Source organism: Somniosus microcephalus, chromosome 30, assembly GCF_052327205.1.
Source record: "Somniosus microcephalus isolate GS21.2 chromosome 30, FLI_Smic_1.0, whole genome shotgun sequence".
NCBI lineage: Eukaryota > Metazoa > Chordata > Chondrichthyes > Squaliformes > Somniosidae > Somniosus > Somniosus microcephalus.
This window is the reverse complement of record NC_141016.1, coordinates 463673-491022: the sequence shown is the minus strand read 5'-3', so window position 1 is coordinate 491022 and position 27350 is coordinate 463673. Positions and strand designations below refer to the sequence as shown.

The 27350-nt window shown below is 61.5% G+C and overlaps 1 protein-coding gene and 1 pseudogene across 1 annotated transcript in view; one reads left to right on the top strand and one right to left on the bottom strand.

Moving 5' to 3' along the window:
• LOC147097836 (uncharacterized) overlaps positions 1–10695 on the top strand; it is a 12732-nt pseudogene extending 2037 nt beyond the window's left edge.
• LOC147097835 (transcription factor 7-like 2) overlaps positions 1–27350 on the bottom strand; it is a 115075-nt gene that overhangs the window by 50463 nt on the left and 37262 nt on the right. The gene's annotated exons all lie outside the window — the stretch shown is intronic.

Below are 27350 nucleotides of genomic sequence, written 5' to 3'. Positions count from 1 at the left end.
GACCACGAGGCCGAGAGAGACCGATAGACCGAAACCGACAGACCGAGACCGATAGACCGAGAGCGAGAGAGACCGAGAGCGAGAGAGACCGAGAGCGAGAGAGACCGAGAGCGAGAGAGAGACCGAGAGACCGAAAGAGCGACAGCCCGAGAGCGAGAGAGAACGAGACCGAGAGAGAACGAGACACCGAGTGAGAGAGAGAACGAGAACGAGACTGAGAGCGACAGAGAGACCGAGAGAGACCGAAAGAGCGAGAGAGAACGAGAGCGAGAGACCGAGCACGAGCGACCGAGAGAGAGAACGAGACCGAGAGCGACAGAGTCCGAGAGCGAGGGCGAGACCGAGAGCGAGCGAGTCCGAGAGAGAGCGAGTCTGAGAGCGAGAGAGTCCGAGAGCGAGAGAGACCGAGTGCGAGAGAGACCGAGTGCGAGAGAGACCGAGAGCGAGAGAGACCGAGTGCGAGAGAGACCGAGTGCGAGAGAGACCGAGTGCGAGAGAGACCGAGAGCGAGAGAGACCGAGAGCGAGCGAGACCGAGAGCGAGAGCCAGACCGCGAGAGCATGAGAGCGAGAGAGCGAGAGCGCGAACGACAGCGAGAGCGAGAGCGAACAAGAGCGAGAGCGAACAAGAGTGATAGCGCGAACGAGAGCGCGAACGAGAGAGCTTGCACGAGAGCGAGAGCCAGGCCGCGAGAGCACGAGAGCGCGAACGAGAGCAAGAGAAAACGAGAGAGAGAACGAGTGTGAGAGAGCGACCGAGAGCGAGACCGAGAGCGAGAGAGACCGAGAGAGACCGAAAGAGCGACAGCCCGAGAGCGAGAGAGAACGAGACCGAGAGAGAACGAGACACCGAGTGAGAGAGAGAACGAGAACGAGACCGAGAGCAACAGAGAGACCGAGAGAGACCGAAAGAGCGACAGCCCGAGAGCGAGAGAGACCGAGCGAGACCGAGAGCGACAGAGTCCGAGAGCGAGGGCGAGAGCGAGCGAGTCCGAGAGCGAGCGAGTCCGAGAGAGAGCGAGTCTGAGAGCGAGAGAGTCCGAGAGCGCGAGAGAGACCGAGTGCGAGAGAGACCGAGAGCGAGAGAGACTGAGAGAGACCGAGTGCGAGAGGGACCGAGTGCGAGAGAGACTGAGTGCGAGAGAGACCGAGAGCGAGCGAGACCGAGAGCGAGAGCCAGACCGCGAGAGCATGAGAGCGAGAGAGCGAGAGCGCGAACGACAGCGAGAGCGAGAGCGAACAAGAGTGATAGCGCGAACGAGAGAGCGAACGAGAGCGCTTGCACGAGAGCGAGACCGCGAGAGCACGAGAGCGCGAACGAGAGCGCGAACGAGAGCGAGAGCAAGAGAGCGAAAACGCGAGCAAGAGAAAACGAGAGCGAGAACGAGTGCGAGGAGAGCGACCGAGAGCGAGACCGAGAGCGAGAACCAGACCGCGAGAGCGAGAGCACGAACGAGACTGCGAGAGCGAACAAGAGCGAGAGAGCAAATGAGAGCGTGAACGAGAGCGAGAGAGCGACCGAGAGCGAGTGCACGAGAGCGAGAGCCAGACCGCGAGAGCGCGAACGAGAGAGCGAACGAGAGCGAGAGAGCGAGACCGGGAAAACGCAAGCAAGAGAAAACGAGAGCGAGAACGAGCGCGCGAGAACCAGACCGCGAGAGCGAGAGCACGAACGAGACCGCGAGAGCGCGAACGAGAGCGAGAGAGCAAACGAGAGCGCGAACGAGAGCGAGAGAGCAAACGAGAGCGCGAACGAGAGCGAGAGAGCAAACGAGAGCGCGAACGAGAGCGAGAGAGCAAACGAGAGCGGCGAACGAGAGCGAGAGAGCAAACGAGAGCGCGAACGAGAGCGAGAGAGCGAACGAGAGCGCGAACGAGAGCGAGAGAGCGAACGAGAGCGCGAACGAGAGCGCGAACGAGAGCGCGAGAAAACGAGAGCGAGACAACGAGAGCGAGAGAGAAAATGAGAGCGAGAGAGAGAAAACGAGAGCGCGAGAGAGAAAACGAGAGCGAGAAAACGAGAGAGAGAACGAGCGCGAGAGAGAGAACGAGCACGCGGAGAGCGAGAGACCGAGAGCGAGAGACCGAGAGCGAGCGAGACCGAGAGCGAGACAGAGAGCGAGAGTGCAAGACCGAGAGCGAGAGTGCGAGACCGAGAGCGCGAGAGACCGAGAGCAAACGAGACCGAGACCGAGAGCGAGAGACCGAGAGCGAGAGAGACCGAGAGCGAGAGAAACCGAGAGCGAGAGAGACCGAGAGCGAGAGAGTCCGAGAGCGAGAGAGACCGAGAGCGAGAGAGACCGAGAGCGAGAGAGACCGAGAGCGAGAGAGACCGAGCGAGACCGAGAGCGAGACCAAGAGCGAGACCGAGACCGAGAGCGAGAGTGCAAGACCGAGAGCGCGAGAGACCGAGAGCGAGACCGAGAGAGAACGAGAGCAAGACCGAGCGCGACCGGGAACAAGACCGAGAGCGAGAGTGCGAGACCGAGAGCGCGAGAGAGACCGAGACCGAGAGCGAGAGAGAGACCGAGAGAACGAGAGCGAGACGAAGAGCGAGGGCGACCGAGAACAAGACCGAGAGCGAGAGAGCGAGAGTGCGAGACCGAGAGTGCGAGAGACCGAGACCGAGAGCGAGAGAGAACGAGACCGAGAGCGAGGGAGACCGAGAGCGAGAGAGACCGAGAGCGAGAGAGACCGAGAGCGAGAGCGACCGAGAGCGAGAGAGACCGAGAGCGAGAGAGACCGAGAGCGAGAGAGACCGAGCGAGACCGAGAGCGAGACCAAGAGCGAGACCAAGAGCGAGAGTGCGAGACCGAGAGCGCGAGACCGAGAGCGCGAGACCGAGAGCGCGAGACCGAGAGCGCGAGACCGAGAGCGCGAGAGACCGAGAGCGAGACCGAGAGAGAACGAGAGCGAGACCAAGACCGAGAGCGACCGGGAACAAGACCGAGAGCGAGAGTGCGAGACCGAGAGCGAGAGAGAGACCGAGAGAACGAGAGAGCGAGACGGAGAGCGAGGGCGACCGAGAACAACACGGAGAGCGAGAGTGCGAGACCGAGAGCGCGAGAGCGAGAGAGAGACGGAGAGCGAGAGCGACTGAGAACAAGAGAGAGACCGAGAGCGAGAGCGAGACCGAGAGCGAGAGCGAGAGAGTGAGCGAGAGCGAGAGAGCGAGAGACAACGAGAGAGCGAGAGCGAGAGAGCGAGAGACAACGAGAGAGCGAGAGCGAGAGCGAGCGAGAGAGACCGAGAGCGAGAGAGACCGAGAGCGAGATAGACCGAGAGCGAGAGAGACCGAGAGCGAGAGAGACCGAGACCGAGAGAACGAGACCGAGAGAGAACGAGACCGAGAGAGAACGAGACCGAGAGAGAACGAGACACCGAGAGAGAGAGAACGATAGCGAGAGACCGAGCGCGAGAGAGAACGAGAGCGAGAGAGAGAACGAGATGGAGAGCGAGAGAGACCGAGAGACCAACCGAAAGAGCGACAGCGAGAGACTGAGAGAGCGAGAGACCGAGAGAGAGAGAGTCCGAGAGCGAGAGAGTCCGAGAGCGAGAGAGTCCGCGAGCGAGAGAGTCCGCGAGCGAGAGAGTCCGAGAGCGAGAGAGTCCGAGAGCGAGAGAGTCCGAGAGCGAGAGAGACAGAGAGCGAGAGAGACAGAGAGCGAGACCGAGAGCGAGAGAGTCCAAGAGCGAGAGAGACCGAGAGCGAGAGACCGAGAGAGAGAGAGTCCGAGAGCGAGAGAGTCCGAGAGCGAGAGAGTCCGCGAGCGAGAGAGTCCGCGAGCGAGAGAGTCCGAGAGCGAGAGAGTCCGAGAGCGAGAGAGTCCGAGAGCGAGAGAGTCCGAGAGCGAGAGAGACCGAGAGCGAGAGAGACCGAGAGCGAGAGAGACCGAGAGCGAGAGAGACCGAGCGAGACCGAGAGCGAGACCAAGAGCGAGACCGAGACCGAGAGCGAGAGTGCAAGACCGAGAGCGCGAGAGACCGAGAGCGAGACCGAGAGAGAACGAGAGCAAGACCGAGCGCGACCGGGAACAAGACCGAGAGCGAGAGTGCGAGACCGAGAGCGCGAGAGAGACCGAGACCGAGAGCGAGAGAGAGACCGAGAGAACGAGAGCGAGACGAAGAGCGAGGGCGACCGAGAACAAGACCGAGAGCGAGAGTGCGAGACCGAGAGCGAGAGTGCGAGACCGAGAGTGCGAGAGACCGAGACCGAGAGCGAGAGAGACCGAGAGCGAGAGAGACCGAGAGCGAGAGAGACCGAGAGCGAGAGAGACCGAGCGAGACCGAGAGCGAGACCGAGAGCGAGACCAAGAGCGAGAGTGCGAGACCGAGAGCGCGAGACCGAGAGCGCGAGATCGAGAGCGCGAGATCGAGAGCGCGAGACCGAGAGCGCGAGAGACCGAGAGCGAGACCGAGAGAGAACGAGAGCGAGACCGAGAGAGAACGAGAGCGAGACCAAGACCGAGAGCGACCGGGAACAAGACCGAGAGCGAGAGTGCGAGACCGAGAGCGAGAGAGAGACCGAGAGAACGAGAGAGCGAGACGGAGAGCGAGGGCGACCGAGAACAACACCGAGAGCGAGAGTGCGAGACCGAGAGCGCGAGAGCGAGAGAGAGACGGAGAGCGAGAGCGACTGAGAACAAGAGCGAGACCGAGAGCGAGAGCGAGAGAGCGAGAGACAACGAGAGAGCGAGAGCGAGAGAGCGAGAGACAACGAGAGAGCGAGAGCGAGAGAGCGAGAGACAACGAGAGAGTGAGAGCGAGAGAGCGAGAGACAACGAGAGAGCGAGAGCGAGAGCGAGACCGAGAGCGAGAGCGAGACCGAGAGCGAGCGAGAGCGAGAGCGAGATAGACCGAGAGCGAGAGAGACCGAGAGCGAGAGAGACCGAGACCGAGAGAACGAGACCGAGAGAGAACGAGACCGACAGAGAACGAGACCGAGAGAGAACGAGACACCGAGAGAGAACGATAGTGAGAGACCGAGCGCGAGAGAGAACGAGAGCGAGAGAGAGAACGAGATGGAGAGCGAGAGACCGAGAGACCAACCGAAAGAGCGACAGCGAGAGACTGAGAGAGCGAGAGACCGAGAGTCCGAGAGCGAGAGAGTCCGAGAGCGAGAGAGTCCGAGAGCGAGAGAGTCCGCGAGCGAGAGAGTCCGCGAGCGAGAGAGTCCGAGAGCGAGAGAGTCCGAAAGCGAGAGAGTCCGAGAGCGAGAGAGTCCGAGAGCGAGAGAGACAGAGAGCGAGACCGAGACCGAGAGCGAGAGAGTCCGAGAGCGAGAGAGACCGAGAGCGAGAGACCGAGAGAGAGAGAGTCCGAGAGCGAAAGAGTCCGAGAGCGAGAGAGTCCGAGAGCGAGAGAGTCCGCGAGCGAGAGTCCGCGAGCGAGAGAGTCCGAGAGCGAGAGAGTCCGAGAGCGAGAGAGTCCGAGAGCGAGAGAGACAGAGAGCGAGACCGAGACCGAGAGCGAGAGAGACCGAGAGCGAGAGAGTCCGAGAGCGAGAGAGTCCGAGAGAGACCGAGAGCGAGAGAGACCGAGAGCGAGCGAGACCGAGACCGAGAGAGACCGAGAGCGAGAGAGTCCGAGAGCGAGAGAGTCCGAGAGCGAGAGAGTCCGAGAGCAAGACCGAGACCGAGAGCGAGACCGAGCGAGAGAGAGACCGAGAGCGAGAGAGATCGAGTGCGAGAGAGACCGAGTGCGAGAGAGACCGAGTGCGAGAGAGACCGAGTGCGAGAGAGACCGAGAGCGAGAGCCAGACCGCGAGAGCATGAGAGCGAGAGAGCGAGAGCACGAACGACAGCGAGAGCGAGAGCGAACAAGAGCGAGAGCGAAGAGTGATAGCGCGAACGAGACAGCGAACGAGAGAGCGAACGAGAGCGCGAACGAGAGCAAGAGAGCGACCGAGAGCGAGTGCACGAGAGCGAGAGTCAGACCGCGAGAGCACGAGAGCGCGAACAAGAGCGCGAACGAGAGCGAAAACGCGAGCAAGAGAAAATGAGAGCGAGAACGAGTGCGAGAGAGCGACCGAGAGCGAGACCGAGAGAGACCGAGAGAGCGAGAGCAAGAACGAGACCGCGAGAGCGAACAAGAGCGAGAGCAAACGAGAGCGCGAACGAGAGCGAGAGCGACCGAGAGCGAGTGCACGAGAGCGAGTGCACGAGAGCGAGAGCCAGACCGCGAGAGCACGAGAGCGCGAACGAGAGCGAGAGAGCGAGACCAAGAGCAAGACAGCGAGAGAGAGAAAACGCGAGCAAGAGAAAACGAGAACGAGAACGAGCGCGAGAGCGACCGAGAGCGAGCGCGAGAACCAGACCGCGAGAGCGATAGCACGAACGAGACCGTGAGAGAGCGAACGAGAGCGCGAACGAGAGCGAGACAGCAAACGAGAGCGCGAACGAGAGCGAGAGAGCAAACGAGAGAGCAAACGAGAGCAAACGAGAGCGAGGCCGAGAGCAAGACAATAAGAGCGAGAGAGAAAATGAGAGCGAGAGAGAGAAAACGAGAGCGAGAAAACGAGAGAGAGAGAACGAGCGCGAGAGAGAGAACGAGCGCGCGAGAGACCGAGAGCGAGCGAGACCGAGAGCGAGCGAGACCGAGAGTGCGAGACCGAGAGCGAGAGACCGAGAGCGAGAGCGCGAGACCGAGAGCGAGAGCGCGAGACCGAGAGCGAGAGCGCGAGACCGAGAGCGAGAGTGCGAGACCGAGAGAGACCGAGAGCGAGAGAGACCGAGAGCGAGAGAGACCGAGCGAGACCGAGAGCGAGACCAAGAGCGAGACCGAGAGCGAGAGTGCGAGACCGAGAGCACGAGAGACCGAGAGAGAACGAGACCGAGAGCGACCGGGAACAAGACCGAGAGCGAGAGTGCGAGACCGAGAGCGCGAGAGAGACCGAGACCGAGAGCGAGAGAGAGACCGAGAGAACGAGAGAGAGACGGAGAGCGAGAGCGACTGAGAACAAGAGAGAGACCGAGAGAGAGACCGAGACCGAGAGAGACCGAGACCGAGACCGAGAGAGCGAGAGACAGCGAGAGAGAACGAGAGCGAGAGCGAACGAGAGCGAGAGCGAACGAGAGAGAACGAGAGCGAGAGAGAACGAGAGCGAGAGAGAACGAGAGCGAGAGAGAACGAGAGCGAGAGAGAGAGAGAGAACGATAGCGAGAGACTGAGAGCGAGAGAGAACGAGAGCGAGAGACCAAGAGAGAGAGAGAACGAGAGCGAGAGAGACCGAGAGAGAGAGAGAACGAGAGAGAGAGAGAACGAGACCGAGAGCCTGAGAGCGAGACCAAGAGCGAGAGACCGAGACCGAGAGAGAGACCGTGAGCGAGCGAGACCTAGAGTGAGCGAGACCGAGAGCGAGAGCGACCGAGAGCAAGACCGAGACCGAGAGCGAGAGAGTCCGAGAGCGAGAGCGACCGAGAGAGATCGAGACCGAGACCGATAGACCGAGACCGAGAGAATGAGAGACCGAGACCACGAGGCCGAGACACCAAGAACGAGAGCGAGAGAGAACGAGACCGAGAGCCCAAGAGCGAGAGAGGCCGAGAGCGACCGAGACCGAGAGAGACCGAGACCGATAGACCGAGACCGATAGACCGAGAGCACGAGGCCGAGACCGAGACACCAAGAACGAGAGCGAGAGAGAACGAGACAGAGAGACCGAGAGCGAGAGACCGAGAGCGAGAGAGAACGAGAGCGAGAGAGAGACCGAGAGCGAGAGCGACCGAGGGCGACCGAGAGAGAGCGACCGAGAGACCGAGAGCGAGAGAGGCCGAGAGCGAGAGAGACCGAGAGCGAGAGAGAGACCGAGAGCGAGAGAGAGACCTAGAGCGAGAGAGAGACCGAGAGCGAGAGAGAGACCGAGAGCGACAGCGACCGAGAGCGACCGAGAGAGAGGGACCGAGAGACCGAGAGCGAGAGAGGCCGAGAGCGAGAGAGACCGAGACCGAGAGCGAGAGAGACCGAGACCGAGACCAATAGACCGAGACCGAGACCACGAGGCCGAGACACCAAGAACGAGAGCGAGAGAGAACGAGACCGAGAGCCCGAGAGCGAGAGAGACCGAGACCGAGAGCGACCGAGACCGAGACCGAGAGAACGAGAGACCGAGAGACCGAGAGCACGAGGCCGAGACACCAAGAACGAGAGCGAGAGAGAACGAGACAGAGAGACCGAGAGCGAGAGACCGAGAGAGAGAGAGAACGAGACCGAGAGCGACCGAGAGCGAGAGAGACCGAGAGCGAGAGAGACCGAGAGCGAGAGAGAGCGAGAGAGAACGAGAGCGAGAGACCAAGCGACCGAGAGAGAGAACGAGAGCGAGAGAGACCGAGAGCGAGAGACCGAGCGCGAGCGACCGACCGAGAGAGAGACCGAGAGCGAGAGAGACCGAAAGAGACCGAGAGCGAGAGAGGCCGAGAGCGAGAGAGAACGAGAGCGAGAGAGAACGAGAGCGAGAGACCGAGCGACCGAGAGAGAGAACGAGAGCGAGAGAGACCGAGAGCGAGAGACCGAGTGCGAGCGACCGACCGAGAGAGAGAACGAGAGCGAGAGAGACCGAGAGCGAGAGACCGAGCGCGAGAGACCGAGAGAGACCGAGAGCGACCGAGAGCGACCGAGAGAGTCCGAGAGCGAGAGAGTCCGAGAGCGAGAGAGTCCGAGAGCGAGAGAGTCCGAGAGCGAGAGAGAATGAGAACGAGAGACCGAGAGAGAGAGAGAGAGAGAGAACGATAGCGAGAGACCGAGAGAGAGAACGAGAGCGAGAGAGACCGAGAGAGAGAGTGAACGAGACCGAGAGCCTGAGAGCGAGACCAAGAGCAAGAGACCGAGAGAGACCGAGAGTGAGACCGTGAGCGAGCGAGACCGAGAGCGAGAGCGACCGAGAGCAAGACCGAGACCGAGAGCGAGATAGTCCGAGAGCGACCGAGAGAGATCGAGACCGAGACCGAGAGAACGAGAGACCGAGACCACGAGGCCGAGACACCAAGAACGAGAGCGAGAGAGAACGAGACCGAGAGCCCAAAAGCGAGAGAGGCCGAGAGTGACCGAGAGAGACCGAGACCGAGAGAGACCGAGACCGATAGACCGAGAGCACGAGGCCGAGGCACCAAGAACGAGAGCGAGAGCGAACGAGAGCGAGAGAGACCGAGAGAGAGAGAGAGACCGAGAGCGAGAGAGAGACCGAGAGCGAGAGAGAGACCGAGAGCGAGAGAGAGACCGAGAGCGAGAGAGAGACCGAGAGCGAGAGAGAGACCGAGAGCGAGAGAGCGACCGAGAGCGAGAGAGAGACCGAGAGCGAGAGAGCGACCGAGAGCTAGAGCGACAGCGACCGAGGGCGACCGAGAGAGAGCGACCGAGAGCGAGAGAGGCCGAGAGCGAGAGTGACCGAGAGAGAGGGACCGAGAGACCGAGAGCGAGAGAGGCCGAGAGCGAGAGAGACCGAGACCGATAGACCGAGACCACGAGGCCGAGACACCAAGAACGAGACCGAGAGAGAACGAGACCGAGACCGATAGACCGAGACCGAGACAACGAGAGACCGAGACCGAGGCAACGAGAGCGAGAGAGAACGAGACAGAGAGACCGAGAGCGAGAGACCGAGAGGGAGAGAGAACGAGACTGAGAGCGACCGAGAGAGAGACCGAGAGCGAGAGAGACCGAGAGCGAGAGAGACCGAGAGCGAGAGAGACCGAAAGAGACCGAGAGCGAGAGAGAACGAGAGCGAGAGAGAACAAGCGACCGAGAGAGAGAACGAGAGCGAGAGAGACCGAGAGCGAGAGACCGAGTGCGAGCGACCGACCGAGAGAGAGAACGAGAGCGAGAGACCGAGCGCGAGCGAGCGAGAACGAGAGCGAGAGAGAACGAGACCGAGAGCGAGAGACCGAGACCGAGACCGAGAGCGACCGAGAGCGACCGAGAGAGTCCGAGAGTGAGAGTCCGAGAGCGAGAGAGTCCGAGAGCGAGAGAGTCCGAGAGCGAGAGAGTCCGAGAGCGAGAGAGTCCGAGAGCGAGAGAGACCGAGAGCGAGAGAGACCGAGAGCGAGAGAGACCGAGAGCGAGAGAGACCGAGTGCGAGAGAGACCGAGAGCGAGAGAGTCCGAGAGCGAGAGAGTCCGAGAGCGAGAGAGTCCGAGAGCGAGAGAGACCGAGAGCGAGAGAGACCGAGAGCGAGAGAGACCGAGTGCGAGAGAGACCGAGAGCGAGAGAGACTGAGACCGAGACCGGACGAGAGCGAGCGAGACCGAGAGCCAGACCGCGAGAGCATGAGAGCGAGAGCGCGAGAGCGCGAACGACAGCGAGAGCGAGAGCGAACAAGAGCGAGAGCGCGAACGAGAGCCAGACCGCGAGAGCACGAGAGCGCGAACGAGAGCGAGAGCAAGAGCGAGAGCAAGAGAGAAAACGCGAGCAAGAGAAAACGAGAGCGAGAACGAGCGCGAGAGAGCGACCGAGAGCGAGAGCGAGCGAGACCGAGAGCGAGAACCAGACCGCGAGAGCGAGACCGCGAACGAGACCGCGAGAGAGCGAACGAGAACGAGAGAGCGAACGAGAGCGCGAATGAGAGCGAGAGAGCAAACGAGAGCGCGAACGAGAGCGAGAGAGCAAACGAGAGCGCGAACGAGAGCAAGAGAGCAAACGACAGAGCAAACGAGAGCAAGAGAGCGAACGATAGAGCAAACGAGAGCAAGAGAGCGAACGATAGAGCAAACGAGAGCGAGACCGAGAGCGAGACAACGAGAGCGAGACAGAAAACGAGAGCGAGAGAAAACGAGAGCGAGAAAACGAGAGAGAGAACGAGCGGAGAGAGAACAAGCGCGCGAGACCGAGAGACCGAGAGCGAGAGAGACCGAGAGCAAGAGAGACCGAGAGCGAGAGTGACCGAGAGAGCGAGAGAGACCGAGAGCGACCGAGAGAGCGAGAGACCGAGAGCGAGCGAGAGACCGAGAGACTGAGACCGAGACCAAGACCGAGAGAGAACGAGACCGAGAGAGAGAACGAGACCGAGAGCCTGAGAGCGAGACCAAGAGCGAGAGACCGAGAGCGAGAGACCGAGAGAGACCGAGAGACCGTGAGCGAGCGAGACCGAGAGTGAGCGAGACCGAGAGCGAGAGCGAGAGCGACCGAGAGCAAGACCGAGACCGAGATAGTCCGAGAGCGACCGAGAGAGATCGAGACCGAGACCGAGACCGAGAGAACGAGAGACCGAGACCACGAGGCCGAGACACCGAGAGCGAGAGAGAACGAGACCGAGAGCCCAAGAGCGAGAGAGGCCGAGAGCGACCGAGAGAGACGGAGACCGAGAGAGACCGAGACCGATAGACCGAGACCGATAGACCGAGGCCGAGACACCAAGAACGAGAGCGAGAGAGAACGAGACAGAGAGAGCGAGAGACCGAGAGCGAGAGAGACCGAGAGAGAGAGACCGAGAGCGAGAGAGAGACCGAGAGCGAGAGAGAGACCGAGAGCGAGAGAGAGACCGAGAGCGAGAGAGCGACCGAGAGCGAGAGAGCGACCGAGAGCGAGAGCAACAGCGACCGAGGGCGACCGAGAGAGCGCGACCAAGAGACCGAGAGCGAGAGAGGCCGAGAGCGAGAGAGACCGAGAGAGAGAGAGACCGAGAGCGAGAGAGAGACCGAGAGCGAGAGAGAGACCGAGAGCGATTGCGAGAGAGAGACCGAGAGCGAGAGCGAGAGCGAGAGAGCGACCGAGAGAGAGGGACCGAGAGACCGAGAGCGAGAGAGGCCGAGAGCGAGAGAGACCGAGACTGATAGACCGAGAGACCGAGACCACGAGGCCGAGACACCAAGAACGAGAGCGAGAGAGAACGAGACCGAGAGCCCGAGAGCGAGAGAGACCGAGACCGAGAGCGACCGAGACCGAGACCGATAGACCGAGACCGAGACAACGAGAGACCGAGACCGAGAGCACGAGGCCGAGACACCAAGAACGAGAGCGAGAGAGAACGAGACAGAGAGACCGAGAGCGAGAGACCGAGAGGGATAGAGAACGAGACTGAGAGAGAGACCGAGAGCGAGAGAGACCGAAAGAGACCGAGAGCAAGAGAGGCCGAGAGCGAGAGAGAACGAGAGCGAGAGAGAACGAGCGACCGAGAGAGAGAACGAGAGCGAGAGAGAACGAGAGCGAGAGAGACCGAAAGCGAGAGACCGAGCGCGAGCGACCGACCGAGAGAGAGAACGAGAGCGAGAGAGACCGAGAGCGAGAGACCGAGCGCGAGCGACCGAGAGCGAGAACGAGAGCGAGAGAGAACGAGACAGAGAGCGAGAGACCGAGAGCGAGAGACCGAGACCGAGGGAGAGACCGAGACGGAGACCGAGAGAGACCGAGAGCGACCGAGAGAGTCCGAGAGCTAGAGAGTCCGAGAGCGAGAGAGTCCGAGAGCGAGAGAGTCCGAGAGCGAGAGAGACTGAGAGCGAGAGAGACCGAGTGCGAGAGAGACCGAGAGCGAGAGAGACCGAGAGCGAGAGAGTCCGAGAGCGAGAGAGACCGAGAGCGAGAGAGACCGAGAGCGAGAGAGACCGAGTGCGAGAGAGACCGAGTGCGAGAGAGACCGAGAGCGGGAGAGACTGAGACCGAGACCGGACGAGAGCGAGCGAGACCGAGAGCCAGACCGCGAGAGCATGAGAGCGAGAGCGCGAACGACAGCGAGAGCGAGAGCGAACAAGAGTGAGAGCGAGAACGAGAGCCAGACCGCAAGAGCACGAGTGCGCGAACGAGAGCGAGAGCAAGAGAGAAAACGCGAGCAAGAGAAAACGAGAGCGAGAACGAGCGCGAGAGAGCGACCGAGAGCGAGAGCGAGCGAGACCGAAACCGAGAACCAGACCGCGAGAGCAAGAGCGCGAACGAGACCGCGAGAGAGCGAACGAGAACGCGAACGAGAGCGCGAACGAGAGCGAGAGAGCAAACGAGAGCGCGAACGAGAGCAAGAGAGCAAACGACAGAGCAAACGAGAGCAAGAGAGCGAACGACAGAGCAAACGAGAGCGAGACCGAGAGCGAGACAACGAGAGCGAGAGAGAAAACGAGAGCGAGAGAAAACGAGAGCGAGAAAACGAGAGAGAGAACGAGCGGAGAGAGAACAAGCGCGCGAGACCGAGAGACCGAGAGCGAGAGAGACCGAGAGCGAGAGAGACCGAGAGAGCGAGAGACCGAGAGAGACTGAGACTGAGACCAAGACAGAGAGAGAACGAGACCGAGAGCGAACGAGACCGAGAGCGAGCGAGACCGAGAGCGAGAACCAGACCGCGAGAGCGAGACCGCGAACGAGACCGCGAGAGAGCGAACGAGAGCGCGAACGAGAGCGAGAGAGCAAACGACAGCAAGAGAGCGAACGAGAGAGCAAACGAGAGCGAGACCGAGAGCGAGACGAGAGCGAGAGAGAAAACGAGAGCGAGACGAGAGCGAGAGAGAAAACGAGAGCGAGAGAGAGAAAACGAGAGCGAGAAAACGAGAGCGAGAAAACGAGAGAGAGAGAGAACGAGTGCGAGAGAGAGAACGAGCGCGCGAGACAGAGAGAACGAGCGCGCGAGGCCGAGGGACCGAGACCGACCGAGAGCGAGAGAGACCGAGAGCGAGGGACCCGAGCCCGAGAACGAGAGAGCCCGAGAGCGAGAGAGACCGAGAGCGAGAGAGCCCGAGAGCGAGAGCCCGAGAACGAGAGAGCCCGAGAGCGACAGAGACCGAGACCGAGAGAGACCGAGACTAAGAGCGAGAGACCGAGAGCGAGAGAGAACGAGACCGAGAGCGAGCGAGACCGAGAGCGAGCGAGACCGAGAGCGAGCGAGAGCGAGAGAGACCGAGAGCGAGAGAGACCGAGAGCGAGAGAGTCCGAGAGCGAGAGAGTCCGAGAGCGAGAGTCCGAGAGCGAGAGAGTCCGAGAGCGAGAGAGTCCGAGAGCGAGAGAGTCCGAGAGCGAGAGAGTCCGAGAGCGAGAGAGCCCGAGAGCGAGAGAGACCGAGAGCGAGAGAGACCGAGAGCGAGAGAGCCCGAGAACGAGAGAGCCCGAGAGCGACAGAGACCGAGACCGAGAGAGACCGAGACTAAGAGCGAGAGACCGAGAGCGAGAGAGAACGAGACCGAAAGCGACCGAGACCGAGAGCGAGCGAGACCGAGAGCGAGCGAGACCGAGAGCGAGCGAGACCGAGAGCGACCGAGAGCGAGAGAGACCGAGAGCGAGAGAGACCGAGAGCAAGAGAGAGACCGAGAGCGAGAGAGAGACCGAGAGCGAGAGCGAGACCGAGAGCGAGAGCGAGAGAGCGACCGAGAGCGAGAGCGACCGAGAGAGAGGGACCGAGAGACCGAGAGCGAGAGAGGCCGAGAGCGAGAGAGACCGAGACCGATAGACCGAGACATAGACCGAGAGACCGAGACCACGAGGCCGAGACACCAAGAACGAGAGCGAGAGAGAACGAGACAGAGAGCCCGAGAGCGAGAGAGACCGAGACCGAGAGCGACCGAGACCGAGACCGATAGACCGAGACCGAGACAACGAGAGACCGAGACCGAGAGCACGAGGCCGAGACACCAAGAACGAGAGCGAGAGAGAACGAGACAGAGAGACCGAGAGCGAGAGACCGAGAGGGAGAGAGAACGAGACCGAGAGCGAGAGAGACCGAGAGCGAGAGAGACCGAGAGCGAGAGAGACCGAGAGCGAGAGAGACCGAGAGCGAGAGAGACCGAGAGCGAGAGAGACCGAGAGGGAGAGAGACCGAAAGAGACCGAGAGCGAGAGAGGCCGAGAGCGAGAGAGAATGAGAGCGAGAGAGAACGAGCGACCGAGAGAGAGAACGAGAGCGAGAGAGACCGAAAGCGAGAGACCGAGCGCGAGCGACCGAGAGAGAGAACGAGAGCGAGAGAGACCGAGAGCGAGAGACCGAGCGCGAGCGACCGAGAGCGAGAACGAGAGCGAGAGAGAACGAGACCGAGAGCGAGAGACTGAGAGCGAGAGACCGAGACCGAGGGAGAGACCGAGACCGAGACCGAGAGAGACCGAGAGCGACCGAGAGAGTCCGAGAGAGTCCGAGAGCGAGAGAGTCCGAGAGCGAGAGAGTCCGAGAGCGAGAGTCCGAGAGCGAGAGAGACCGAGAGCGAGAGAGACCGAGAGCGAGAGAGTCCGAGAGCGAGAGAGACCGAGAGCGAGAGAGACCGAGAGCGAGAGAGACCGAGTGCGAGAGAGACCGAGAGCGAGAGAGACTGAGACCGAGACCGGACGAGAGCGAGCGAGACCGAGAGCCAGACCGCGAGAGCATGAGAGCGAGAGCGAGAGCGAACAAGAGCGAACAAGAGTGAGAGCGAGAGGGAGAGCGAGAGCAAGAGAGAAAACGCGAGCAAGAGAAAACGAGAGCGAGAACGAGCGCGAGAGAGCGACCGAGAGCGAGAGCGAGCGAGACCGAGAGCGAGAACCAGACCGCGAGAGCGAGACCGCGAACGAGACCGCGAGAGAGCGAACGAGAACGCGAACGAGAGCGCGAACGAGAGCGAGAGAGCAAACGAGAGCGCGAACGAGAGCGAGAGAGCAAACGAGAGCGCGAACGAGAGCAAGAGAGCAAACGACAGAGCAAACGAGAGCAAGAGAGCGAACGACAGAGCAAACGAGAGCGAGACAACGAGAGCGAGAGAGAAAACGAGAGCGAGAGAAAACGAGAGCGAGAAAACGAGAGAGAGAACGAGCGGAGAGAGAACAAGCGCGCGAGACCGAGAGACCGAGAGCGAGAGAGACCGAGAGCGAGAGAGACCGAGAGCGAGCGAGACCGAGAGCGAGAGAGACCGAGAGCGAGAGAGACCGAGAGAGCGAGAGAGACCGAGAGAGCGAGAGACCGAGAGCGACCGAGAGAGCGAGAGACCGAGAGCGAGCGAGACCGAGAGCGAGAACCAGACCGCGAGAGCGAGACCGCGAACGAGACCGCGAGAGAGACCGAGAGCGAGGGACCCGAGCCCGAGAACGAGAGAGCCCGAGAGCGAGAGAGACCGAGAGCGAGAGAGACCGAGAGCGAGAGAGCCCGAGAGCGAGAGAGCCCGAGAGCGAGAGCCCGAGAACGAGAGAGCCCGAGAGCGACAGAGACTGAGACCGAGAGAGACCGAGACTAAGAGCGAGAGACCGAGAGCGAGAGAGAACGAGACCGAAAGCGACCGAGACCGAGAGCGAGCGAGACCGAGAGCGAGAGAGACCGAGAGCGAGAGAGACCGAGAGCGAGAGAGACCGAGTCCGAGAGCGAGAGAGTCCGAGAGCGAGAGAGTCCGAGAGCGAGAGAGTCCGAGAGCGAGAGAGTCCGATAGCGAGAGAGCACGAGAGCGAGAGAGCCCGAGAGCGAGAGAGCCCGAGAGCGAGAGAGACCGAGAGCGAGAGAGCCCGAGAACGAGAGAGCCCGAGAGCGACAGAGACCGAGACCGAGAGAGACCGAGACTAAGAGCGAGAGACCGAGAGCGAGAGAGAACGAGACCGAAAGCGACCGAGACCGAGAGCGAGCGAGACCGAGAGCGAGAGAGACCGAGAGCGAGAGAGACCGAGAGCGAGCGAGACCGAGAGCGAGAGAGACCGAGAGCGAGCGAGACCGAGAGCGAGCGAGACCGAGAGCGAGCGAGACCGAGAGCGACCGAGAGCGAGAGAGACCGAGAGCGAGAGAGACCGAGAGAGAGACCGAGAGCGAGAGAGAGACCGAGAGCGAGAGAGAGACCGAGAGCGAGAGCGAGACCGAGAGCGAGAGCGAGAGCGAGAGAGCGACCGAGAGCGAGAGCGACCGAGAGAGAGGGACCGAGAGACCGAGAGCGAGAGAGACCGAGACCGATAGACCGAGACCGAGACCGATAGACCGAGAGACCGAGACCACGAGGCCGAGACACCAAGAACGAGAGCGAGAGAGAACGAGACAGAGAGCCCGAGAGCGAGAGAGACCGAGACCGAGAGCGACCGAGACCGAGAACGATAGACCGAGACCGAGACAACGAGAGACCGAGACCGAGAGCACGAGGCCGAGACACCAAGAACGAGAGCGAGAGAGAACGAGACAGAGAGACCGAGAGCGAGAGACCGAGAGGGAGAGAGAACGAGACCGAGAGAGAGACCGAGAGCGAGAGAGACCGAGAGCGAGAGAGACCGAGAGGGAGAGAGACCGAAAGAGACCGAGAGCGAGAGAGGCCGAGAGCGAGAGAGAATGAGAGCGAGAGAGAACGAGCGACCGAGAGAGAGAACGAGAGCGAGAGAGACCGAAAGCGAGAGACAGAGCGCGAGCGACCGACCGAGAGAGAGAACGAGAGCGAGAGAGACCGAGAGCGAGAGCGAGAGACTGAGAGCGAGAGACCGAGACCGAGGGAGAGACCGAGACCGAGAGCGACCGAGAGAGACCGAGAGCGACCGAGAGAGTCCGAGAGAGTCCGAGAGCGAGAGAGTCCGAGAGCGAGAGAGTCCGAGAGCGAGAGAGTCCGAGAGCGAGAGAGACCGAGAGCGAGAGAGACCGAGAGCGAGAGAGTCCGAGAGCGAGAGAGACCGAGAGCGAGAGAGACCGAGAGCGAGAGAGACCGAGAGCGAGAGAGACTGAGACCGAGACCGGACGAGAGCGAGCGAGACCGAGAGCCAGACCGCGAGAGCATGAGAGCGAGAGCGCGAAAGACAGCGAGAGCGAGAGCGAACAAGAGCGAACAAGAGTGAGAGCGCGAACGAGAGCGAGAGCGAGAGCAAGAGAGAAAACGCGAGCAAGAGAAAACGAGAGCGAGAACGAGCGCGAGAGAGCGACCGAGAGCGAGAGCGAGCGAGACCGAGAGCGAGAACCAGACCGCGAGAGCGAGACCGCGAACGAGACCGCGAGAGAGCGAACGAGAACGCGAACGAGAGCGCGAACGAGAGCGAGAGAGCAAACGAGAGCGCGAACGAGAGCGAGAGAGCAAACGAGAGCGCGAACGAGAGCAAGAGAGCAAACGACAGAGCAAACGAGAGCAAGAGAGCAAACGACAGAGCAAACGAGAGCGAGACCGAGAGCGAGACATCGAGAGCGAGAGAGAAAACGAGAGCGAGAGAAAACGAGAGCGAGAAAACGAGAGAGAGAACGAGCGGAGAGAGAACAAGCGCGCGAGACCGAGAGACCGAGAGCGAGAGAGACCGAGAGCGAGAGAGACCGAGAGCGAGAGAGACCGAGAGAGCGAGAGAGACCGAGAGAGCGAGAGACCGAGAGCGACCGAGAGAGCGAGAGACCGAGAGCGAGCGAGAGACCGAGAGAGACTGAGACTGAGACCAAGACCGAGAGAGAACGAGAGCGAGCGAGACCGAGAGCAAGCGAGACCGAGAGCGAGAACCAGACCGCGAGAGCGAGACCGCGAACGAGACCGCGAGAGAGCGAACGAGAGCGCGAACGAGAGCGAGAGAGCAAACGACAGCAAGAGAGCGAACGAGAGAGCAAACGAGAGCGAGACCGAGAGCGAGACGAGAGCGAGAGAGAAAACGAGAGCGAGACAACGAGAGCGAGAGAGAAAACGAGAGCGAGAGAGAGAAAACGAGAGCGAGAAAACGAGAGAGAGAGAGAACGAGTGCGAGAGAGAGAACGAGCGCGCGAGACAGAGAGAACGAGCACGCGAGGCCGAGGGACCGAGACCGACCGAGAGCGAGAGAGAGCGAGAGACCGAGAGTGAGACCGAGAGACCGAGAGAGACCGAGAGCGAGAGAGACCGAGAGAGCGAGAGACCGAGAGCGAGCAAGAGACCGAGAGAACGAGAGAGACTGAGACTGAGACCGAGAGAGAGACCGAGCCTGAGACCAAGAGAGAACGAGACCGAGAGAGGACGAGACGGAGAGCGAGAGAGGACGAGACCGAGAGCGAGAGAGGACGAGACCGAGTGCGAGAGAGAAAGAGACCGAGAGCGAGAGAGGACGAGAGCGAGAGAGGACGAGAGCGAGAGAGGACGAGAGCGAGAGAGCCCGAGACCGAGAGAGCCTGAGACCGAGAGAGCCCAAGACCGAGAGAGCCCGAGACCGAGAGAGCCCGAGAGCGCGAGCGAGACTGAGAGCGCGAGCGAGACCGAGAGAGGCCGAGAGCGAAAACGACCGAGAGCGAGAGAGACCGAGAGCGAGAGAGACCGAGAGCGAAAGAGACCGAGAGCGAGAGAGACCGAGACCGAGAGCGAGACCGAGAGCGAGACCGAGAGCGGACGAGAGCGAGTGAGACCGAGAGCGAGAGCCAGACCGCGCGAGCATGAGAACGAGAGAGCGAGAGCACAAACGACAGCGAGAGCGCGAATGAGAGCGCGAACGAGAGCGAGCGAGACCGAGAGCAAGCGTCAGACCGCGAGAGAGCGAAGGAGAGCGCGAACGAGAGCGAGACCGAGAACGAGAGAAAACGAGAGCGAGAGAGAGAACGAGCGCGAGAGAGAGAACGAGCGCGAGAGAGCGACCGAGCGAGACCGAGTGCGAGAGCGAGCGAGACTGAGAGCGAGAACCAGACCGCGAGAGCACAAGAGCAAGAGCGCGAACGAGAGCGAGAGAGCGAACGAGTGAGAGTGAAAACGAGAGCGAGAGAGAGAAAACGAAAGCGAGAGAGAATATGAGACTGAGAGAGAAAACGAGAGCGAGAGAGAGAACGAGCGCGCGAGAGAGAGACCGAAACACCAAGAGAGATAGATCGAGACCGAGACCGAGAGACACCGAGAGAGACTGAGACCGAGACCAAGAGACCGAGACACCGAGACCGTGACCGAAAGAGACCGAGAGACCCCGAGCCCGAGAGCGAAAGAGACCGAGAGCGAGAGAGACCGAGAGCGAGAGCCCGAGACCGAGAGAGACCGAGACTAAGAGCGAGAGACCGAGAGCGAGAGAGAACGAGACCGAAAGCGACCGAGACCGAGAGCGAGCGAGACCGAGAGCGAGCGAGACCGAGAGCGACCGAGACCGAGAGCGACCGAGACCGAGAGCGACCGAGAGCGAGAGCGACCGAGAGCGAGAGCGACCGAGAGCGAGAGAGACCGAGAGCGAGAGAGACCGAGAGCGAGAGAGACCGAGAGAGACCGAGCGCGAGAGAGAACGAGAACAAGACCGAGAGCGAGAGAGACAGAGAGACCGAAAGAGCGACAGCCCGAGAGCGAGAGAGAACGAGAGCGAGAGACCGAGAGTCCGAGAGCGAGAGAGTCCGAGAGCGAGAGAGCCCGAGAGCGAGAGAGCCCGAGAGCGAGAGAGCCCGAGAGCGAGAGAGACCGAGAGCGAGAGAGACCGAGTGCGAGAGAGACCGAGAGCGAGAGAGACTGAGACCGAGACCGGACAAGAGCGAGCGAGACCGAGAGCCAGACCGCGAGAGCATGAGAGCGAGAGCGCGAACGACAGCGAGAGCGAGAGCGAACAAGAGTGAGAGCGCGAACGAGAGCCAGACCGCGAGAGCACGAGAGCGCGAACAAGAGCGAGAGCAAGAGCGAGAGCAAGAGAGAAAACACAAGCAAGAGAAAACGAGAGCGAGAACGAGCGCGAGAGAGCGACCGAGAGCGAGAGCGAGCGAGACCGAGAGTGAGAACCAGACCGCGAGAGCGAGACCGCGAACGAGACCGCGAGAGAGCGAACGAGAACGAGAGAGCGAACTAGAGCGAGAGAGCAAACGAGAGCGCGAACGAGAGCGAGAGAGCGACCGAAAGCGAGAGCGAGCGAGACCAAGAGCGAGAACCAGACCGCGAGAGCGAGACCGCGAACGAGACCGCGAGAGAGCGAACGAGAACGAGAGAGCGAACTAGAGCGAGAGAGCAAACGAGAGCGCGAACGAGAGCGAGAGAGCAAACGAGAGCGCGAACGAGAGCAAGAGAGCAAACGACAGAGCAAACGAGAGCAAGAGAGCGAACAACAGAGCAAACGAGAGCAAGAGAGCGAACGACAGAGCAAACGAGAGCGAGACCGAGAGCGAGACAACGAGAGCGAGAGAGAAAACGAGAGCGAGAGAAAACGAGAGCGAGAACGAGCGGAGAGAGAACAAGCGCGCGAGAGCGAGAGAGACCGAGAGCGAGAGAGACCGAGAGAGCGAGAGAGACCGAGAGAGCGAGAGAGACCGAGAGAGCGAGAGAGACCGAGAGCGACCGAGAGCGACCGAGAGAGTGAGAGACCGAGAGCGAGCGAGAGAGAGACCGAGAGAGACTGAGACTGAGACCAAGACCGAGAGAGAACGAGACCGAGAGCGAATGAGACCGAGAGCGAGCGAGACCGAGAGCGAGAACCAGACCGCGAGAGCGAGACCGCGAACGAGACCGCGAGAGAGCGAATGAGAGCGTGAACGAGAGCGAGAGAGCAAACGAGAGCAAGAGAGCGAACGAGAGAGCAAACGAGAGCGAGACCGAGAGCGAGACAACGAGAGCGAGAGAGAAAACGAGAGCGAGACAACGAGAGCGAGAGAGAACGAGCGCGCGAGACAGAGAGAACGAGCACGCGAGGCCGAGGGACCGAGACCAACCGAGAGCGAGAGAGACCGAGAGCGAGAGACCGAGAGCGAGAGTGACCGAGAGAGCGAGAGAGCGAGACCGAGAGAGACAGAGAGCGAGAGAGACCGAGAGAGCGAGAGACCGAGAGCGAGCGAGAGAGACCGAGAGAACGAGAGAGACTGAGACTGAGACCGAGAGAGAGACCGAGCCTGAGACCGAGAGAGAACGAGACCGAGACCGAGAGAGGACGAGACCGAGAGCGAGAGAGGACGAGACCGAGAGCGAGAGAGGACGAGACCGTGTGCGAGAGAGAACGAGACCGAGAGCGAGAGAGGACGAGAGCGAGAGAGGACGAGAGCGAGAGAGGACGAGACCGAGAGAGCCCGAGACCGAGAGAGCCCGAGAGAGCCCGAGACCGAGAGAGCCCGAGACCGAGAGAGCCCGAGAGCGCGAGCGAGACCGAGAGCGAGAGCGAGACCGAGAGAGGCCGAGAGCGAAAACGACCGAGAGCGAGAGAGACCGAGAGCGAGAGAGTCCGAGAGCGAGAGAGTCCGAGAGCGAGAGAGTCCGAGAGCGAGAGAGTCCGAGAGCGAGAGAGACCGAGAGCGAGAGAGTCCGAGAGCGAGAGAGTCCGAGAGCGAGAGAGTCCGAGAGCGAGAGAGTCCGAGAGCGAGAGAGACCGAGAGCGAGAGAGACCGAGAGCGAGAGAGACCGAGTGCGAGAGAGACCGAGAGCGAGAGAGACTGAGACCGAGACCGGACGAGAGCGAGCGAGAGCCAGACCGCGAGAGCATGAGAGCGAGAGCGCGAGAGCGCGAACGACAGTGAGAGCGAACAAGAGTGAGAGCGCGAACGAGAGCCAGACCGCGAGAGCACGAGAGCGCGAACAAGAGCGAGAGCAAGAGCGAGAGCAAGAGAAAAAGAGAGCGAGAACGAGCGCGAGAGAGCGACCGAGAGCGAGAGCGAGCGAGACCGAGAGCGAGAACCAGACCGCGAGAGCGAGACCGCGAACGAGACCGCGAGAGAGCGAACGAGAACGAGAGAGCGAACGAGAGCGCGAATGAGAGCGAGAGAGCAAACGAGAGCGCGAACGAGAGCGAGAGAGCAAACGAGAGCGCGAACGAGAGCAAGAGAGCAAACGAGAGCAAGAGAGCGAACGACAGAGCAAACGAGAGCGAGACCGAGAGCGAGACAAAGAGAGCGAGAGAGAAAACGAGAGTGAGAGAAAACGAGAGCGAGAAAACGAGAGAGAGAACGAGCGGAGAGAGAACAAGCGCGCGAGACCGAGAGCGAGAGAGACCGAGAGCGAGAGAGACCGAGAGCGAGAGAGACCGAGAGAGCGAGAGAGACCGAGAGCGACCGAGACAGCGAGAGACCGAGAGCGAGCGAGAGACCGAGAGAGACTGAGACTGAGACCAAGACCGAGAGAGAACGAGACCGAGAGCGAGCGAGACCGAGAGCGAGAACCAGACCGCGAGAGCGAGACCGCGAACGAGACCGCGAGAGAGCGAACGAGAGCGCGAACGAGAGCGAGAGAGCAAACGAGAGCAAGAGAGCGAACGAGAGAGCAAACGAGAGCGAGAGCGAGACGAGAGCGAGAGAGAAAACGACAGCGAGACAACGAGAGCGAGAGAGAAAACGAGAGCGAGAGAGAGAAAACGAGAGCGAGAAAACGAGAGCGAGAAAACGAGAGAGAGAGAGAACGAGTGCGAGAGAGAGAATGAGCGCGCGAGACAGAGGGAACGAGCGCGCGAGGCCGAGGGACCGAGACCGACCGAGAACGAGAGAGACCGAGAGCGAGAGTGACCGAGAGAGCGAGAGAGCGAGACCGAGAGACCGAGAGAGACAGAGAGCGAGAGAGAACGAGAGAGCGAGAGACCGAGAGCGAGCGAGAGAGAGAGACCGAGAGAACGAGAGAGACTGAGACTGAGACCGAGAGAGAGACCGAGCCTGAGACCGAGAGAGAACGAGACCGAGACCGAGAGAGGACGAGACCGAGACCGAGAGAGGACGAGACCGAGAGCGAGAGAGGACGAGACCGAGTGCGAGAGAGAACGAGACCGAGAGCGAGAGAGGACGAGAGCGAGAGAGGACGAGAGCGAGAGAGGACGAGACCGAGAGAGCCCGAGACCGAGAGAGCCCGAGACCGAGAGAGCCCGAGAGCGCGAGCGAGACTGAGAGCGAGAGGGAGACCGAGAGCGAAAACGACCGAGAGCGAGAGAGACCGAGAGCGAGAGAGACCGAGAGCGAGAGAGACCGAGACCGAGAGCGAGACCGAGAGCGGACGAGAGCGAGTGAGACCGAGAGCGAGAGCCAGACCGCGCGAGCATGAGAACGAGAGAGTGAGAGCACAAACGACAGCGAGAGCGCGAATGAGAGCACGAACGAGAGCGAGCGAGACCGAGAGCAAGCGCCAGACCGCGAGAGCGAGAGAGAGCGAAGGAGAGCGCGAACGAGAGCGAGACTGACAGAAAACGAGAGCGAGAGAGAGAACGAGCGCGAGAGAGAGAACGAGCGCGAGAGAGAGAACGAGCGCGAGAGCGAGCGAGACCGAGAGCGAGAACCAGACCGCGAGAGCACGAGAGCAAGAGCGCGAACGAGAGCGAGAGAGCGAACGAGTGAGAGTGAAAACGAGAGCGAGAGAGAGAAAACGAAAGCGAGAGAGAGAACAAAAGCCTGAGAGAGAAAATGAGAGCGAGAGAGAGAACGAGCGCGCGAGAGAGAGACCAAAACACCAAGAGAGATCGAGACCGAGACCGAGAGACCGAGACCGTGACCGAGAGAGACCGTGGGACCGAGACCGAGTGCGACCGAGACCGAGAAAACCCGAGCCCGAGAGCGAGAGAGCCCGAGAGCGAGAGAGACCGAGACCGAGAGCGACCGAGAGAGAGAGAGACCGAGAGCGAGAGAGAGAGACCGAGAGCGAGAGAGCCCGAGAGCGAGAGAGCCCGAGAGCGAGAGCCCGAGAACGAGAGCGACAGAGACCGAGACCGAGAGAGACCGAGACGAAGAGCGAGAGACCGAGAGCGAGAGAGAACGAGACCGAAAGCGACCGAGACCGAGAGCGAGCGAGACCGAGAGCGAGAGACCGAGAGCGAGCGAGAGCGAGAGAGACCGAGAGCGAGAGAGACCGAGAGCGAGAGAGACCGAGAGCGAGAGAGGCCGAGAGCGAGAGAGGCCGAGAGCGAGAGAGGCCGAGAGAGACCGAGCGCGAGAGAGAACGAGAACAAGACCGAGAGCGAGAGAGACTGAGAGAGACCGAAAGAGCGACAGCCCGAGAGCGAGAGAGAACGAGAGCGAGAGACCGAGAGCGAGAGAGTCCGAGAGTCCGAGAGCGAGAGTCCGAGAGCGAGAGAGTCCGAGAGCGAGAGAGCCCGAGAGCGAGAGAGCCCGAGAGCGAGAGAGCCCGAGAGCGAGAGAGCCCGAGACCGAGAGAGACCGAGACCGAGAGAGACCGAGACTAAGAGCGAGAGACCGAGACCGAGAGCGAGCGAGACCGAAAGCGAGAGAGACCGAGAGCGAGCGAGACCGAGAGCGAGAGAGACCGAGAGCGAGAGAGACCGAGAGCGAGAGAGACCGAGAGCGAGCGAGACCGAGAGCGAGCGAGACCGAGAGCGACCGAGACCGAGAGCGAGCGAGACCGAGAGCGACCGAGACCGAGAGCGACCGAGAGCGAGAGAGACCGAGACCGAGAGCGAGAGAGACCGAGAGCGAGAGAGACCGAGAGACCGAGCGCGAGAGAGAACGAGAACAAGACCGAGAGCGAGAGAGACCGAGAGACCGAGCGCGAGAGAGAACGAGAACAAGACCGAGAGCGAGAGAGACTGAGAGAGACCGAAAGCCCGAGAGTCCGAGAGCGAGAGAGTCCGAGAGCGAGAGAGTCCGAGAGCGAGAGAGTCCGAGAGCGAGAGAGTCCGAGAGCGAGAGAGTCCGAGAGCGAGAGTCCGAGAGCGAGAGAGTCCGAGAGCGAGAGTCCGAGAGCGAGAGAGTCCGAGAGCGAGAGAGACCGAGAGCGAGAGAGACTGAGACCGAGAGCCAGACCGCGAGAGCATGAGAGCGAGAGCGCGAACGACAGCGAGAGCGAGAGCGAACAAGAGCGAGAGCGAACAAGAGTGAGAGCGCGAACGAGAGCCAGACCGCGAGAGCACGAGAGCGCGAACGAGAGCGAGAGCAAGAGCGAGACCGAGAGAGACCGAGAGCGAGAGAGACCGAGAGAGCGAGAGCGAGCGAGAGAGAGAGACCGAGAGAACAAGAGAGACTGAGACCGAGACCGAGAGAGAGACCGAGCCTGAGACCGAGAGAGAACGAGACCGAGACCGAGAGAGGACGAGACCGAGAGCGAGAGAGGACGAGACCGAGTGCGAGAGAGGACGAGACCGAGAGCGAGAGAGGACGAGAGCGAGAGAGGACGAGAGCGAGAGAGGACGAGACCGAGAGAGCCCGAGACCGAGAGAGCCCGAGACCGAGAGAGCCCGAGAGCGTGAGCGAGACCGAGAGCGAGAGCGAGACCGAGAGAGGCCGAGAGCGAAAACGACCGAGAGCGAGAGAGACCGAGAGCGAGAGAGACCGAGAGCGAGAGAGACCGAGAGCGAGAGCGAGACCGAGAGCGGACGAGAGCGAGTGAGACCGAGAGCGAGAGCCAGACCGCGCGAGCATGAGAACGAGAGAGCGAGAGCACAAACGACAGCGAGAGCGCGAATGAGAGCGCGAACGAGAGCGAGCGAGACCGAGAGCAAGTGCCAGACCGCGAGAGCGCGAGAGAGCGAAGGAGAGCGCGAACGAGAGCGAGACCGAGACCGAGAACGAGAGAAAACGAGAGCGAGAGAGAGAACGAGCGCGAGAGAGAGAACGAGCGCGAGAGAGCGACCGAGCGAGACCGAGTGCGAGAGCGAGCGAGACCGAGAGCGAGACCCAGACCGCGAGAGCACAAGAGCAAGAGCGCGAACGAGTGAGAGTGAAAACGAGAGCGAGAGAGAGAAAACGAAAGCGAGAGAGAGAATATGAGACTGAGAGAGAAAACGAGAGCGAGAGAGAGAACGAGCGCGCGAGAGAGAGACCGAAACACCAAGAGAGAGAGATCGAGACCGAGACCAAGAGACACCGAGAGAGACTGAGACCGAGACCGAGAGACCGAGACCGTGACCGAGAGAGACCGAGAGACCGAGACCGAGAGCGACCGAGACCGAGAGAACCCGAGCCCGAGAACGAGAGAGCCCGAGAGCGAGAGAGACCGAGAGAGACTGAGCGCGAGAGAGAACGAGAACAAGACCGAGAGCGAGAGAGACTGAGAGAGACCGAAAGAGCGACAGCCCGAGAGCGAGAGAGAATGAGAGCGAGAGACCGAGAGCGAGAGAGTCCGAGAGTCCGAGAGCGAGAGAGTCTGAGAGCGAGAGAGTCCGAGAGCGAGAGAGTCCGAGAGCGAGAGAGTCCGAGAGCGAGAGAGTCCGAGAGCGAGAGAGTCCGAGAGCGAGAGAGTCCGAGAGCGAGAGAGTCCGAGAGCGAGAGAGTCCGAGAGCGAGAGAGCCCGAGAGCGACAGAGACCGAGAGCGAGCGAGACCGAGCGAGACCGAGAGCGACCGAGACCAAGAGCGACCGAGAGCGAGAGCGAGCGAGACCGAGAGCGAGAGAGACCGAGAGCGAGAGAGACCGAGAGCGAGCGAGACCGAGAGCGAGAGAGAACGAGACCGAAAGCGACCGAGACCGAGAGCGAGCCCGAGACCGAGAGCGAGAGAGACCGAGAGCGAGAGAGACCGAGAGCGAGCGAGACCGAGAGCGACCGAGACTGAGAGCGAGCGAGACCGAGCGAGACCGAGAGCGACCGAGACCGAGAGCGACCGAGAGCGAGAGAGACCGAGAGCGAGAGAGACCGAGAGCGAGAGAGACCTAGAGCGAGAGAGACCGAGACCGAGAGCGAGAGAGACCGAGAGACCGAGAGAGTCCGAGAGCGAGAGAGTCCGAGAGCGAGAGAGT